The sequence below is a fragment of the Pseudochaenichthys georgianus genome, chromosome 16 (assembly GCF_902827115.2).
Source record: "Pseudochaenichthys georgianus chromosome 16, fPseGeo1.2, whole genome shotgun sequence".
Classification (NCBI taxonomy): Eukaryota; Metazoa; Chordata; class Actinopteri; order Perciformes; family Channichthyidae; genus Pseudochaenichthys; species Pseudochaenichthys georgianus.
In genome coordinates this window covers 13,492,328-13,508,772 of record NC_047518.2, presented here as the reverse complement: position 1 = coordinate 13,508,772, position 16,445 = coordinate 13,492,328, and the positions used below count along the sequence as shown (strand labels likewise).

The window sequence follows — 16,445 nt, the reverse complement described above, 5'->3', positions numbered from 1 at the left end:
GCTTCGCTCTTGCCTCCATGCAGAGGAGATGCGAGTTGAAAAAGAAGGAGGACGAGGCCCTCCACCTCTGCCTCCCTCGAAGGGCCCAGCCCTTCGTCCAAGCTGCCCCGAACCCTGCTCGGTTCAAAATACCGAAAACGCAGAGGTCGCAGTCCGCCCCGAGTCCCCAGCCCAGGCAGGGGACGAGGGCGAGCTGGCCTAGAAAATCTCCGGTTCCGGCTGCAGCCAGGCGCAGCCAACCCAGAATTTCGGCCAGCAGTCGAGGAAGAAGAAGCGAGCGGCGTGACAGCCCCTCCTTCTCCCCTCTGTGACAGAGCTGGAAGTCTACGGTTCCCCAGCTCTAAATGTGTTCCCGCCGCCTCGAGAGATGCCTCAACACCATCCTCAAGTCCGTATAAACACATGTCACACACTTATTGATTTTTCTGTCATAAAACACATTCCGCTGATGCATCCAGGCTTCGAGCCAAGGGCACAGCTCGAAAAAATGAAAAGAAAAACAATAAAAACAATAAACAGTCCGTCAACTGTTCCCCTTCTGAGAGCAGCTACGGCCTCTCTCAAAAGGCGGACAATTGACGGGTCTGTGAAGGCACCACCGTCACGCGCATGTGCAGTGCCGGCTGGAGCTGTAAGAGCACCACCGCCACACGCATGCGCTGTGTCGGTGGGGATTGTCGAAATGGGGCACCACAGTGCTCAGACACTGGAGGGCCCCATAACACAACAAATAGAGACTCAGAGGGGAAGAGACGTGACATCTCAGCTGGCTCTAAGGAGCATACAGCGGGAGATGCTCACGACATCTGCTTGGGGTTCTCAAGACAGTTACACGGAGCTACAGACTCCAAGTCACCGTCACCCCCCCTCGCTTCTCGGGCTATCTGTATTCACAAGCCCGGGGAGAGTCAACCCATATTCTGGAGAGAGAGATTATCTCTCTCCTAGAAAGGAGGGTTTTATCTATAATGCCCGCCGAGCAGAGTCAGATTACGCAGACAAATGTCCTCGTAAAGCGCCTGCTCAACATGGGTCTCATAATAAAACTAAACGTTTTAACCAAAACTAAGAGTATTGGTTATTATGAAATGCGTAGTGGCACTACGCCACTGGCCGCACCCGACTTTTCTAGTACGGGGCGCGCCTACGGGTGCTGTCCTTTCACGGAAGGTGGTCACCACGGACGCATGTCTGACAGGCTCTGGAGCAGAGACCTCCAGCGGGCTCACGTAAATCACCCGGAGCTTTTAGCGGTGTTCCCCACCCTAAAACGCTTTCTGCCTTCTCTCAGAGGACACCATGTCCTCGTGAGGACAGACAACACGACCACAGTATCGTGTATGAACCGCCAGGGGAGGCTGCGTTGTCTCCAGTCACACACACTGGCACACAAACTGATCCCTTGGAGCGGCAGACGTCTCCTCTCTCTGAGAGCGACGCATGTACCAGGAGTGATGAACCTCGGGACAGAACTACTGTCCAGAGGTGCACCACTCTATGCAGACTGGACTCCTCATCCAAGGATCGTGAGTCCGCTGTGGGTGCGTTACGGCAGAGCCGCGTTAAATCTGTTCGCATAAAGAGAAAATGCTCAATGACAGCTGTTCTCTTTAATGCACGATTTAAACGCACCGTTAGGCGTGGACGCACTCGTACACGATTGACCTCCGGGTCTTCTGTACGCGTTCCCACCCCTGGCTCTGATACCCCCAACTCTGGCCAGAGTGAAGGAGCAAGGCCACACACTTATCCTGATGGCCCCGCCCTAGCCCGCAACGTACGGGCTGGCGGAGATATATCAGCTGTTGTGCGGGCAGCCATGGCAGCCCCCACTACGCAGGGACAGATTGTCTCAGGCGGGGGGGGCGATCCTTCACCCACGCCCAGAGCACGGGGCACTATGGGCCTGACCCGTGAGTGGTACAATCTGAATACAGTGGGACTCCCTCAGAAGGTGATAAACACTATTCAGAGTGCGAGAGCTTCCTCCACCAGGTCTCTTTACGACTGTAAGTGGAGGGTGTTTGAGGAGTGGTGCCTTCAAGAAGGACACATCTCTTTTCAATGTCCTGTCGGGGTGATTTTATCATTTCTACAGGACTTGATCGATAAACACAGAGCTTTCTCCACGATCAAGGTGTACCTGGCTGCTATTGCTGCATGCCATGTGGGCTTTGAGGGTAAGACGGCTAGCCAACATCCTTTGGTCTGCCGTTTTATGAAGGGAGCGCGCAGGCTCCTCCCTGTCTCCAGGTCGCTGGTGCCCTTATGGGACCTGGCAGTGGTTTTAAATGGGCTCAAAATGACCCCATTTGAACCCCTGGAAGGAGCTGACATGAAACATCTGTCACTCAAGACAGTGCTGTTACTGGCCCTGGCATCCGCCAAGCGGGTCAGTAATATTCATGCACTGTCTGTACATCCCTCATGCACTCAGTTCGCCCCAGGGCAAACGAGAGTGTTGTTGAAACCCAACCCTGCCTTTACACCAAGGGTGGTTGGTTCGTGTACCCCAATTGACATTGAGGCATTTCCTCTGCCGCTGGTTTCCTCCGGGGAGCAGCAGCAGGATCTGTTGTGTCCAGTCCGGGCTTTACACACATATATGGACAGATCAAAGGAGCTTCGTCTTAATGACCAACTCTTTGTGTCCTGGGCTAACCCTCACAAGGGCAAGCCTGTTACTAAGCAACGGCTCTCCCACTGGATTGTGGAGGGAATTGCTTTGGCCTATACGAGTCAGAGTTTGCAAGCACCTTCGGGTCTGCGGGCTCACTCGACTCGGGGCCTGGCTACATGAAGAGAAGAGGTGCTTATTTTGAATGACGCATGCGTCGTGGCGCAAGCTACTTATAGGGGGTGATTCCCTGACGTTGACGTCAAGATCACCAGCCAATCAGGATTGGCGTAATGAGATTGATGCTTCTGTTTGCTCCGCGATGAGGCGCATCCCATTGTGAGACATCTCACTTCATGTTACTCTGAGAACTGGGGTTACGTAAGTAATCTATAGTTTTCAGGGCCTGTGGAAAAATACCTGAGTGAAGAGATTTGTTTACTATATGAAGTAGATCTGAGGCCATGCAACGAAAAACATTTTTGAAAAACCCTGTTGGAATAATATCAAGGCAGCAGGAGGAGGATTTCAGAAGTTGAATAATGTCCTCTAGGTTTTTATCATTAATCTGATGGAATTGTGTCATGGTGTTTGAATTGATTTTAAGTGGACACAGAGACAAAACATTTGCTGGCGCTGATGCACTGACTGCTTGTCTGATTTTCTGAATTGTGTCAGTGAAGAAGCAGGCAAAATCATTGCACACCCTGGTGGATAGAAATTCAGAGGCTACTGACACTGGGGGGTTTGTTAGTCTGTCGACGGTACGTGCGTTGTTTTTGTTTTTGGTAATGATGTCAGAGAAGAAAGACTGTCGTGCGTTTTTCAATTCCAAATTATAAAGGCCAAGTCTCTCTTTATAGATTTCAAAGTGCACCTGGAGATTTGTTTTTCGCCACCTGCGTTCAGCTTTTCGACACGCTCTTTTTTCTGCTCTCATGGTCATGGCCTTTCTCCATGGAGATATTTTCTTCCCAATCACTTCCTTTACCCTAGTTGGAGCAATGGCATCTATAACATTTTTAATGTTTGAATTAAAATGATCTACTAGCTCATTTACTGAGATGTTAGCAGGGGCAAGTGTGGAAGTAACATTCTGAGTAAACATTTCCCTAGTATTTTCAGTTAAATATCACTTTGTGGTTATCTCTTTTTGAACATTTTTGTGAACATAAATAGAGCTCTCAAAGAAAACACAGGAATGGTCAGAGAGCGCAACATCAGTCACCACAACCTTAGAGATATTCAGACCCTTTGAGATAATTAAGTCCAGAGTGTGCCCCTTATTGTGCGTGGGCTCCGTCAGCTCTGTTTTTGGTCACCATCAACAGATTTCTGTGTCCTAACCTCTTTTTGGTGCTGCTGTGTTTTTTTGTGTCGGTTCAGTGGTTATCACTGCTTTTTCTGCTTCAAACCTTCTAGTTCTTTTTTGGTCCGACCAATCTTGAAATAGTAAACAAAGCACTCCCTGTGTGCTAGACGGGATTTCTGTCAGGAGGAAAAACAGTAGGCTACACAGAGAGGGTTAACTATAGAAAATCCTAAAGCTTTTTTTAAATGCATACGTTGTGTTATATCATTGTTTCATACTATCATGTGCAACAGTTTAAAATGCAGAGCTATGATTGTAATTGTTTTTTTATGCACTGGTCTTGAGGTTGAGGATTTGGCCTATGTTGCTTTCATAACATTTCTTAGAAAGAAAACAACCGCAATTCACATTGTGGTGTTTATTTTTTCTTACATTGTTGTTTAGCATGTTTAGCTCCCGCCTAAATTCTCCAAAAGTAAGCATGAATCAATGTCTCATTTGCATATTTTTAACATACAAAACATTTCAGAAATAATTGTGGTTAATAGGATCACTGTTCCATTGTGGTGCCTTGCAACATATATAAATCAAGCTTTTATTCTCATACTCCAAAATTCTCCTATTCAGTATAAACACACATTTTTACAGTTTGATTCCTACTGTATCTATATTCGGATGTTCAAATGTCATTAATAGTCTGATTTATATAGCATTTACTCCAAACACATACACATACTGTAATAGGCTTTTTTTTAAGTTGCTGACATATTTTCAAATGCATTAAGTGATACAAAGAGATATCCAAAAGTCCCTCCGTAAAAATACAGGTACAAATATTTGACTCTGATGTGCCAAAGATGTGCCAAGTTTTATCCAATGTTCAGAATTCAGTTTCAGAAATGTAATGTGTGCAAAATAGCAAATAAATAAAGACTTTTCTAACATTCAAATGTATTTACCTGTAGTAACACTCCTTACTGGCTTACATCTAGCTTTACAGCAAACTGCTATAACACCTTTGGATGTGAACTCTCTTCATCCATTTTTCATTTTATGTTCCTGCCTGATCCCTCATGGCACAGGCCATTTTTTTTCTCGCACCAGAGAGAAGCACTGGGGGCATTTCCTTGTGGGCAGTGAATGCTTCCATTTCAGAAAGCACGCTCCTTTTCGCTGTCCATTGTTTTCCTTCCTACTCCTCCACTGACATCTTTTGTATAGGGTTGTGTCCCATTAGATTCTAGCTGAGTTAGAAGAAAAGAGTGCAGGCAGTGATGGCCACTAAGCTGAAAGGCGGAGGTGAGGAATGGCCAGTATAGTATAATACAGTGGTCTCTGCTAAGGCAAAAAGAAACCGTAAACTGACAGAAGGCAAGGCCGAGTGGAGAAAACACACACCACAAGATCCATCTATCCATCTGGACATAATTAGATTGAATGTAGTTTCGAAATGGTCAATTTAATTGTCATTCAAAGGTGAGACGCACAACAACAACAACCAATACAAAGCTACATTAATAAAAGTTTATTCTACAATAATAAGATAGAACATAATGTACATTGACTTTTTGAACAATCCACTTACAGTATAGTAGAGGAAAAAGCCAAAAAAAGCTTTAGTTGTTGAGATACCCCAACGTTGAGTCGTGAGCATTTTCGATAACTTTTATTTGTCTACTTTTTTCCCAATAGATGGTTGTAAAAAACATTTTACTTCAAATGAAATAATGAAAAAAGTATCTGCTTATAGACGTGTATCTCCAAAACCGTCTATATTTTGTTGTCTTTTATGTATGAAAACTGTTATCATTTTATATAGAAGGTTGACATTTTTTGGAGGATTAGTCTCCTCACTTTAATAATGACATAATACTAAATATAAATACCTTTTGGATATTGAATAATGATGGACTAGCAGCTGTGCAGTGTTTTGCAGTTGTACGTGTTTTCATCGTAGTTCTTTAAACCTCTCACAGTGTTTGGTCACCTGAAATGTCTTGTTAATTTGTACTTAGATCGTCCCTTTCGTGTCAGTTTTGGATCCAAAAAACCTAAATGGCGAAAGACACTTAATCGTAATCCACAAAACCATTGGGGGACAAATTGGTAGCTTAGTCCACTTCTTTTACTTTGTCCATAGCAAATGCTCATGTCCATTAAACTCCATGACCAAATTGGTGTAGGCTTTCTCTAAGAAAATCTGTAGTGACATCAGGGTTAAATCTCAGACTTAAGAAAGCTCACTAAGACTCTACACAAACAGGCTGTGCTCCTTTGAAATGGTAATTGTATCTCTAATATATTGTCTCTTACAAAATAACTTCATCGCATTGACTGTAGCACCAACCAGCAGCCTTTTACAATAGCCTGTTATCTTCTCTTTTTAAATTTTTACGGATAGTTTATCTATATCTTCCACTAGATGGGGCTAATTTGTATAAATAAAATGCAGATGTGATGGGAGTCTATTGTTAGCCAAATTGCATTTTCGAGTGTCCTGGCCCAGCTGAACGACTGTCTCTGGCACTAATTCCCTCTTTGTATGTTTGATGGGTCATCAGTGGAAATAATGAGAACAGGCCAATTTGATTTAGCAAAGTCAAGCAGCTCTGTGGTTCCAAATAACAATTGCAGATACAGCTCCAATATTTGAGGATGCATTGGGAATATGTCCTTAGAAGGTCGTCGTAAATGTAGGGATTTGAACCACAGAGCAGCAATTTGAATGGATTTCTTCCAGCACGGTATGCTATTCTCTGAATAATATGCTGTTTTGTGAGTATCGCATAACTGAATTGGACTTGCTTTATTGCACATTCTCTGTCACAAAGATAAAGCAGGTCAGTTCTAGCTATTAGTGCATTGCTTTGCCAGATAAAGTCAAAAATGAAAAGGCTGTTTCATAATGTATTTGTATTACTTCCATGTGTCACCATTATCAGTAAGAGTAAACAGTGATAGAGGAAATTCAGAGGATTTACATTTTCTATTTTGTAGAGCTAATTTGTTATATTCTGGGGTGAAATGTGTAGCCGTCCTAGGCATCAGCACGACAAATCCATTGTGTCCTTACCATACTGTCATATCTATCAGCCTTACCAGTCAAATCCAGTGTGAGATGAGAGTCTTTGTGTGAATGATTTGTATGTATTGCTCTGTCTGCCAGTGCTTGTGGCTTCGCTCGGTGTTTGCGATGTTATCTCTGCTTTTCCCCCCTTCTGCCCAATTAAACCGTGAAAAGTGAAACCAGGCGATGTTTAATATCCAGGTCCCTTGTAGGTCATTAGCTAAATGTGCAGAGATAAGGTGCAACAACAACATCCCAAAGTACCTTTTTGTCAGTATAACCCTGAATATTAAGACTGAATTTGTAAACTGAGAAATCATTTTGAAGTAAAATAACTGGTATTTATGCATGTTCACTGAGGTCACCGTCTAAATTACTTTTCCAATTTTCCAATTCCTTTCCCTGCGTCATGTTTGGCAACTGTTAACGTTGCTTGAGGTGTTTACTTGAGTCTCTTTCGTACAGAAAAATCAAAGCAATTCCTCGGTTCAACATTGTTTCATAACCTTGTTTTGCATTTTATACATTTTAACACGTAAACCTATTTCTAGATATGGGTTGTTTATAGGAAGGCCAACAAGCCAACATTACTTCAAAGCAGGACTAAAGCTGAATTCATTATGGAACTACGGGATTAGACTGAAAGGCTAAAAAGATAATGGAGCGTGGTCAACTCATATGACACCTTACCGAAAAACTGTTTTAAAATGATTACATCATCATAAACATGGAGACAACTTTATAATAGACGCATTTGGGTAGATTTTAAATCGCATGGAAAAAATCGACAAAAACATAATAACATTAACGTCATTTCTAACATCATGCCAATAATGAATTAGCTTAATGTGATCTCGTTTTCAATTGCATAAATAACAAAACTAATAATAATACTAACTTTGGAACACATATTTTTCTTTGCATAAATAATATAAAGGTCAAACCAACGTGTATAAATGAACAGTTTTTTGTTGCCCCTACTTCTCACTTGATTTATAACCCCAGTAAGCAATTTCCAAGTAAGCTTACTGTCCTTTTGCTGGTTGATGAAGTTCATTTTGTAAGTTATGGTCCCATTTATAGTAAAATAGATTAGTATGCAGCAAATGCTTTCAGGCATGGCTACCTTGTGATTAACAGGTTAATTCTCCGAAGTTGTCTGGTTTGGGTGTGCTCTTTGTCCTTTTATATGTGTTTTATGTTCATGCAAATGTGATTGTTATATTTAGGTTGAATAACAACCAGTGTCATTCAGCGTGTTACTTGGCTGCACCGTCTTATTGTACCAAAAAAGATGGCGATGGCCAAAAAACAAACTTCACAGCCATAGTCAACAAACAAATGGGAGCCACATCCACTTTTAGTATTAGTGCAAAAGCAAGAGTACAATGTGTTGATTACAAGATGAGGCCCTTGTGTGTTTCAGAGTAATTTCACATCATTATCTCTATTTGTTAGAAATCTTACCCGAAAATTCAGTAATTGCTAAGCAACTCTGAGGTACTGTACAGTATGGATGTGCGCTAAGTTAATTAAGAAATGTTAAGATATGTTCGCTTAATGAAGTTCACATTTAGCTTTCTAATTTAGAGGCTTATTATGTACAAATTGTCAAAATATAGTTGGTTATTATTATATACCTATTATGTCCTTATTGCCCTATATAGTTCATACATGAGAGCTTTTTAGAATGAAGATAAACATTTAACAGTGAGGCCATTTCCCCCTGACAACTATAGGCCTATTGGTGGTTCTGTTATAAACAAACCAGAAGAAAATGAGATTGTACAATCTAAACATATAGTTGAAACATCTTCTAACAAAATAACCCTTTAGTTGAGGATGAGAGGAAATCCATACTGCTGCTGTATGCATGAGGACTTTCAATCGAGCTAATTACATTTGGAAACAAAACGGTCAAGAGCAAGACACCTGGATATATTTCCGGCATGTAATCAAGCAAAACATCCAGTCATACATGAAAACATGAAATCAGGACGATGCGTCTGTTGCAGGCCCGCTACATCACCATCTGTCCTCGTCTGCCTTGAACACCCTGTGATCAATGGGGGATTTTGAAACAATAACTTAGGATATCGTGGTTTCTAGTTTTGAGTAGAGGAAATTATGAGCATGCACGTTTTGCTAGGTAATACCCACTTGCGTCCTTCAACACAGATACATAGACGACAAACAACCACAACCCCCCTTCCCCTGAGTTACTGTGATGGATAATCCATGCTGTTTTAGGCCCATTACCTCAACTGAGGTCTGGCCATTTCCATGACAACTAGTTACTGTATCTCTGTCTAAAATCAGTCCAGGCTCAAAGCTAATGGGTTATTATTATATGACTGAAAACGTGGAGTCATTTTTTCCTGCCTTTGTCTTATCTCCCTTGATTCTGTAACCCTTTCAAGTACCCCAATGCTACCCCTCACACCCTGGTGCCAAACTCCCTCAAAGCCTGACCTCTGCATTCACAAACACAATCGGGAGGACTGAGTCAGGACGGATTGGAACCATTGCTCATGTATTATTATCACAGGCCATTTGATTTTGCTATAAACAAATTCTATGACTCAATAAATTATTTTGTGAAAAACTATGACCCATTCCTAATGTCCACACTCATGGGCTTTTAGGCGTCCACTAAGGCAGCGATCCCCAACCTTTTTTGCGCCACGGACCGGTTTCATGTAAGAAAATATTTTCGCGGACCGGCCTTCAAGTTGTGGGGGGATAAATATGACGAAATAAAATAATACGACCTGTGTTCCTGTTTAACTGGTTATTGTGTTAACTGGTTAGCTATTTTCCATTGGGTTGAATGTTGCAATCAAACACACCACAAAGGCATATAATTGCAACAAAAAAAAAAAACGTGTTTACGGCACCGCGGCACAGACGATTAGATAACATGCAAGTAAAGTAGTTACTTTTTCAAAGCATGGGTTCAGACCTTAATTGCCTCGGCTATAGTTCAATCGATTTAATTTATTTATTGCTGCAAATAAATTAATAATCTTTTTTCTCAAAGCAATGATAAACCTGTGAGCGGGATGTAGAAAAGTCAGAATCAATATAGAATTGTTTTATTCTAAAGTAAATTCAGATTGAACATAGTAAAAAAAGTAAATCATAGTGTCCATCCAAAAAAAAACATTACTTATATTGAAAACCACCCTTGAATGATGGGATAGTAGACTTAAAGCTTTAAGAATCCAAACTATAACATACACTGAACAAAAATATAAACGCAACACTTTTGTTTTTGCTCCCATTTTTCATGAGATGAACGAAAAAATGAATGAAAAAATTCTATATACACAAAATAACCATTTCTCTCAAATATTGTTCACAAATCTGAAAAAAATCTGTGATAGTGACGTTCCAGAGTCCAGACAGTGTTGCCAGAAGGGCGGTTTTCCATGAGTTGGGCTGGTTCAGGAAAAGGTATCACTGTAATAACTCACGGCACGCGAACAATTAAATGTCTTTCAGACTGATAATCAATAAATCAATAAAATATGTTTGTATAATATTTTTATAAAAATGTTTTATAATATTTTTATAAAATATGTTTTTATTCAATCTTTCTCTGCAGCCCGGTACCAAATGACCGGTGGTTGGGGACCACTGCACCAAGGCATGGGGCTGCTCTTTCCGTAAATCCAGCTTAATGAGGAGGACTGGATCAAGAATTGGACAATAGATCTGCACACTGTATTAAAAGTTCCCAGATATTTTAACTGTGCAATCTTACAGAGATCTTTGTCACATTTGAAATATTTTAATACAGTGTGCAGATACAGTACTTTGTCAAATTTTTGTGAGAGTTAGATTTTTGATCAAGCATTTGTGAGATGTTTGGGATGTGTAACCTGCTTACAAGAGAGGATAGGCCTATATGGCAATCTGGGGGTTCAGCCTTGCACATACAGTATATTGGGTGTGCAAGGAATTCTTGATTTTACAATGAGACACTGTACAGTTTAAAGGATTTAAGATGGTACATCAAGAAATAAGTGAAATTCGTGCTTAACATTAGCATGTTTGCATTGTAAGTAAGAGCCTGTTAGCATGCTGACGTTAGCATTTAGCTCAAAGCCGTGCCTACAGACACAAAGAACCACATGGTTGCAAACTCTTGTTTAGGGTTTTATTGATTCCTGTCTGACTGATTGGAAATGTCACAATCGGGAAGAGCAAAACCAATTTTGATTCTCCTTTGAGTCATTCTGAAAGAAAAGACAACCCAATGTATTTCTATAATAAAAATTATTCTCCAACAATTAATCAAAGTCAGTTATGGAAACTTATAAAAAAAGAACAGATTTTAGGCAAACAAGGAATGACAACAATGGGATGCCTTTGTAGTTTTGGCAATGTTCTATTATAACCTTGTCAATCACAGCCTGACATAAAACATCTGAGAGCGCAAGGAGACTGAACAAAAAGCTCAAAATGTAATCGCAATCAAAATGGAGTTTCAACTTTGATATCTGCTCAGAGTTGGACTTTCAAAGTCATGGAAGTTTTAGCATTTTTGCTTTGGTGCTCTGAGAAGATAAAAGTCTGTACCTTCGGGCCTTTACGCGGTGAAGTACAACTAAGGATTCTTTGATCATTAAACAGCACCATAAATGCAATTTTCACATCACAAAAAGACACTTTCATGGTGTGGAAATGATTTATGTTAATATTACTTGGGAACATGTTTCTCAAGGACGACAAAGAAAATATCAATAAGCAAATCAATACAAGGCCCATGGGATATTTACACACAATAAAAATAACTCGTTTTAAATTGCATTCCTACTAGGAGCACTTTGGTGCAATGTTTGCTGACATTATCAGTATACAGTATATATATTAATTGCATTCCACTCAAATACAAAAATGAAGTCTTGCCTCAAGGGGTATTTTAGGGGCCCCTGCTGCCTTGTTCCCTTGGCATATGTCTTGTTGGCCCGTCCAGTAGATTTTCCAAAAATGCTTTAACAAAGGCATTGTTTTAATTTATTTTGCTGGTTTTGAAAAATGAATCCAATTACTTTTTTTTTTTATCTTGCTAGGAATTTGAACCTATGCTTTGTGTTCTTAAAATAATTTCCTATTGAAAGTATTTTAATAACGAAAGGCAATTTATTTTGGTGCAGATTCTAATTCTTCCAAGACTCTGATTGGGATCAGGAAGCAATATTGAATAATTGGGACACTCCTACTTTTAATAAACTCTGTTACTATAACACAATAAATATGACTAATCACTTTTCACTGCTGCCTTGGCACCTGGGCATGTGCGTAGAAGGCCTGATTATCCAACGATGCATCATCATAAACAGTGATTAACAATTTTGAAATATAATATCAAAGTTGAGGACATTGTAAATGTAACTACATCAGCCATAGAGCAGGTCAAGCCAAATACAAATATAGCCTAGCCTCCATTGTGTAGGTGTTCCAATAAAGGAGGAGGAGCAGTACACTCTAAAAAGCGATTCATGAGGTTAGTAGATTCCACTTAAAATTAAATACTTTTTCAACATAATTTCTTTTTGTTTTTTACCTCAACTTATTTTAGTTAGTTTACAACTCATTTTAATAAGTTGGTCAAACTGAAAAAGAGCAAATAAAATGTAACTTACAAATGTAATGATTTTGAAAAAATATGTCTGTGTTCACTCAACTACATACTAAGTAGGGATAACGTGCAGCGAGGCGGTCATTATGGGTAAAAGAACACCCGACAGGCAGATCAGGATCTTGATCTGCATGCAGTTTGATCTGCATGCAGTTTGCTTTTCAGCCAAACTGTATACAGTTAAATCGACCGGACTTTGTGCAGATGTGAGCGTCCTTAACAACGGTCAATAAATCCTTGACAGCGGTCTGTCTGTTCTGGATTAACAACGTGTCACATGTTCTGAATTGACCAATCAGAATTGAGTATTCAACTAAACCATGTAATAAATTAGATTATAAAATGGACAAGTCAAATCAAACAATCTGATTGGTTCTTAGCCGTGATATACTGAGCGTATACCACGGGTAGAATTGTAGTTACTTTTCACAACAAGTCAGTATCCCTCCGCGTCTGAGAAAAACTGTATACAGTTGGGATAGTTGTATACAGTTGTGTACAGTTGTATACAGTTGTGTACAGTTGGGTTGTCGACCCTCCGCTTCGCGTCGGGCCGAACCACGCCCCTTAGCTGTGATATAATGAGCCTACACCACGGCCTGTCGTGAGCTATTGCTTAAGTAACTCATATCTATTGAGTTTCAACGATTTAGTTTCAAAACTGAACACACGCCTGGAATTGCCCGGACTTTGCTGACCGCATGTTGAGTTGGAGCAATCTGCATTCATCCTGGAAGCAGAACTCTATATATCAGTGCAACAACAGGATTTTAACCTAATAATCTATCAAGTTAACTGGTAAGTAGCCATTTTTGTTCAGCTTCATTTACAACAGCTGCTTGCATATACATTGTAACACAAGCTGTAAGGTAGTCATCAGCTACTTGTTTTAAGCTAGTGTAGGATGCATAGCATACTAATTATATAACATTTGTTATAAAAAGTTCATTGTGTAAAGAACATTTTAAAATGTTAAAAAGTGGAACTTAAAGGTGGGGTAGGTAAGTTTGAGAAACCGGCTCGAGATACACTTTTTGTTATATTCCATGGAATGCTCTTAACATCCCGATAGCAATGAATATCTTAAGTGCTTTGACAAAAAATCCATTAAAACATTTCATCTGTGGAAGCCGTAGTACTGTAAAAAGCACGACCAATCATTTTAGCCGGCCCGGCTAAAATAACTGGATGGCCTACCTGCCTCTCAGCCTTACATCTGTGCACAAACTTATCTCGTGCCCTCATTGGTCATGTGTGCGTTCGTGTGTGTTGGAGGAGGGGCTCTGTAAGGAAGTGGCAGATTTTTTCCGGTTGTGTATTTTCAAATTCGAGCGCACTCGAGCTGGTTTCTCCAAAATTACCTATCCCACCATTACATGTGTATATTATTTTTGACTCAAAGAAATTAGTTTCTAATACTCAAACAAATTAAGGTAACAATTTGCATGGACATTTTTGAGCAGTATGGACTCAAATAAATAAAATACAATAGCTCACATTAAACAAAATGCAACTAAATATCACACCGTCTTTACGATTAAAATTAAGTTGGTTCAACTTAATTTAGATTTTAAAGGTGAAAGCAATTATGTTTGTAGTACTGAACTATTTGAGTTAAAGGTGGGGTAGGTCATTTTGGAGAAACCAGCTCGAGTGCAATTTGAAAATACACAGCCGGAAAAAATCTGCCACTTCCTTACAGAGCCCCTCCTCCAACACACACGAACGCGCACATGACCAATGAGGGCACGAGATAAATTTGTGCACAAATGGAAGGCTGAGAGGCAGGTAGGCCATCCAGTTACTTTAGCCGGGCCGGCTCAGATGATTGGTTGTGCTTTTTACAGTACAACGGCTTCCACAGATGACATTTTTTATGGATTTCTTTTCAAAGCACTTAAGATATTCATTGCTATCGGGAAGTTAAGAGCATTCCATGGAATATAACAAAAAGTGTATCTCGAGCCGGTTTCTCAAATGTACCTACCCCACCTTTAATCAGATTATAAATGGGTAGGCCTACTCGGATTAATTTAATAATCGATGAAATTGGAAATACTTAAAAAGATCATCGCAACACAACCATGAAAAGATAATCACATTGGTTACTTAAACGTTTTTTTCTTAATGTTCTACAATTGTTTGGGCCCCTGTCAGTCACGGGCCCTTAGAATCGTCCTAACTTTTCACCCCCTTACGGCGCCCCTGGGGATAGTTATTGTAAATTGTAATCCCTGTAATGATGCTGTGTGATGTCCTTTTTGTTGTTCTGTTGTTTTATGTTTTTATGTTTCATGTGGAACTTACTTGAGCAGGTCTCCTTTAAAAAGAGATCAATGATTTCAAGGGATACACCTGGGTAAATAAAGGCTTGAAATGAAATGAAATGAAAATTATATATACATACAATAAAATAGTATACATTTTGGGTAAATATTTTTGGGTATACATACAGCCCCAATGTAACCTAACAAATGGCATTTAGAAAGGGGATCTCTGAACAGTTTGATGCCTCAAAATCTATTCCTATAGTGGAAGTAGTACAAGGGTGCTGTAGTGGTATTACATCCCTGCACTGGGTGAAATATGACTGCAGCGATTGCCACACCTCTTCCTCAACAGCGGTACCCTTGAGCAATGCACTGCCCCCACCCAGTGAACATGGAGACAAATGGTGCAGGAAATAAGACGTCTTTAGCTCACTGTCTCTGCTATCCTGCAGCTGTTTGAGTCACGTTCTGTATTTCAAAATCACGTCTCTGTTTCGCGCGTTAATTGAACCCTCCCTACCATGAAGCACGAGCTAATCATGCACAGACGTGCACCAACGTGCTTTTTAGCCCGACATTTCTTGGCGGACTCAAGCTGCATACCGCCCCACCCCTTACAAACAACATCATCCCCACTGTACCTAAATCAGGAAGCACCACCGAGACACGTTTTTTTTCTCGTTGTTGTGTTACGGAGGCACTTTGGTGAACAAGGCAACGGCGAACCATAAAGAGTGAAAAGGCGTTATTGTTGATGCTGTTGACGACCACCGTCGAAAGAAGACTTGACAGTTGGTTACATCCAGTACAAGGCTCAGCTGTGGATGCATTTGACACAGACTAACCGGAGAAGGGTATGTGCACTGTAACATTAACCAAAAAGCAAATGAAAGTCTATAAAGCCCGTGTAAAAACAGTTTCACACATGTAGTGGACGCATTACTATCGCATTAGTGGGGATTTTTCTGCCGCAGGATACGCGATGTAGCGATAGTAAACATATTATCCACGTCGACTTGTTTACAACCGCTCGTTTCGAAACCTGCAAGGAAAATATGCACGGCATGTCATATTGTTTTGCCCGTCCAAGTCTACCTAAACCCTGTGTGACTATTAGTAGTGAGTGTTTTTAAGAAAGCATCACTGCCAGCAGACCGTGTCACTGCTTTGTCATGTGCTTTTGACAGTGTCGCCCCCCACCACCTCTACTACAACCACCACCCTCCCTGTTGCCTTCTCTCCTTGAAACAGAACATAGTTAACAGGCAAAGCAATTTAACGAGTATTTGCTTAGTGGAAGCTTAACACGCCGTTCTAAAAACAACTTAAGGCATTATATCAATATCTAGAGTGTTCTCTTCAATTCGGCATGTAAACCTAAAGCCAAGCTGGATTTTAACCCAATACAATTTAGAGTTTTTGTAATTGCCCCTTACTATTTACCACCGGAAAACCCGGTTTGTTTTCGTAGCATTCTACCGTCGGTGCAAGAGTGAAACCCATTGTTTAGTTTAAACTGGATTAAATGAAGG

At 40.6% G+C, this 16,445-nt stretch overlaps 1 protein-coding gene across 1 annotated transcript in view; it reads left to right on the top strand.

Moving 5' to 3' along the window:
• The first annotated feature begins 15,541 nt into the window (after nucleotides 1-15,541).
• The window catches only part of LOC117460419 (myelin basic protein-like), a 75,797-nt gene continuing 74,893 nt past the window's right edge, over nucleotides 15,542-16,445 (top strand). Inside the window, exon 1 of the mRNA XM_034101814.2 lies at nucleotides 15,542-15,767. The gene's annotated coding sequence lies outside the window, so the exon portion shown is untranslated. The remainder of the gene's footprint in view (nucleotides 15,768-16,445) is intronic.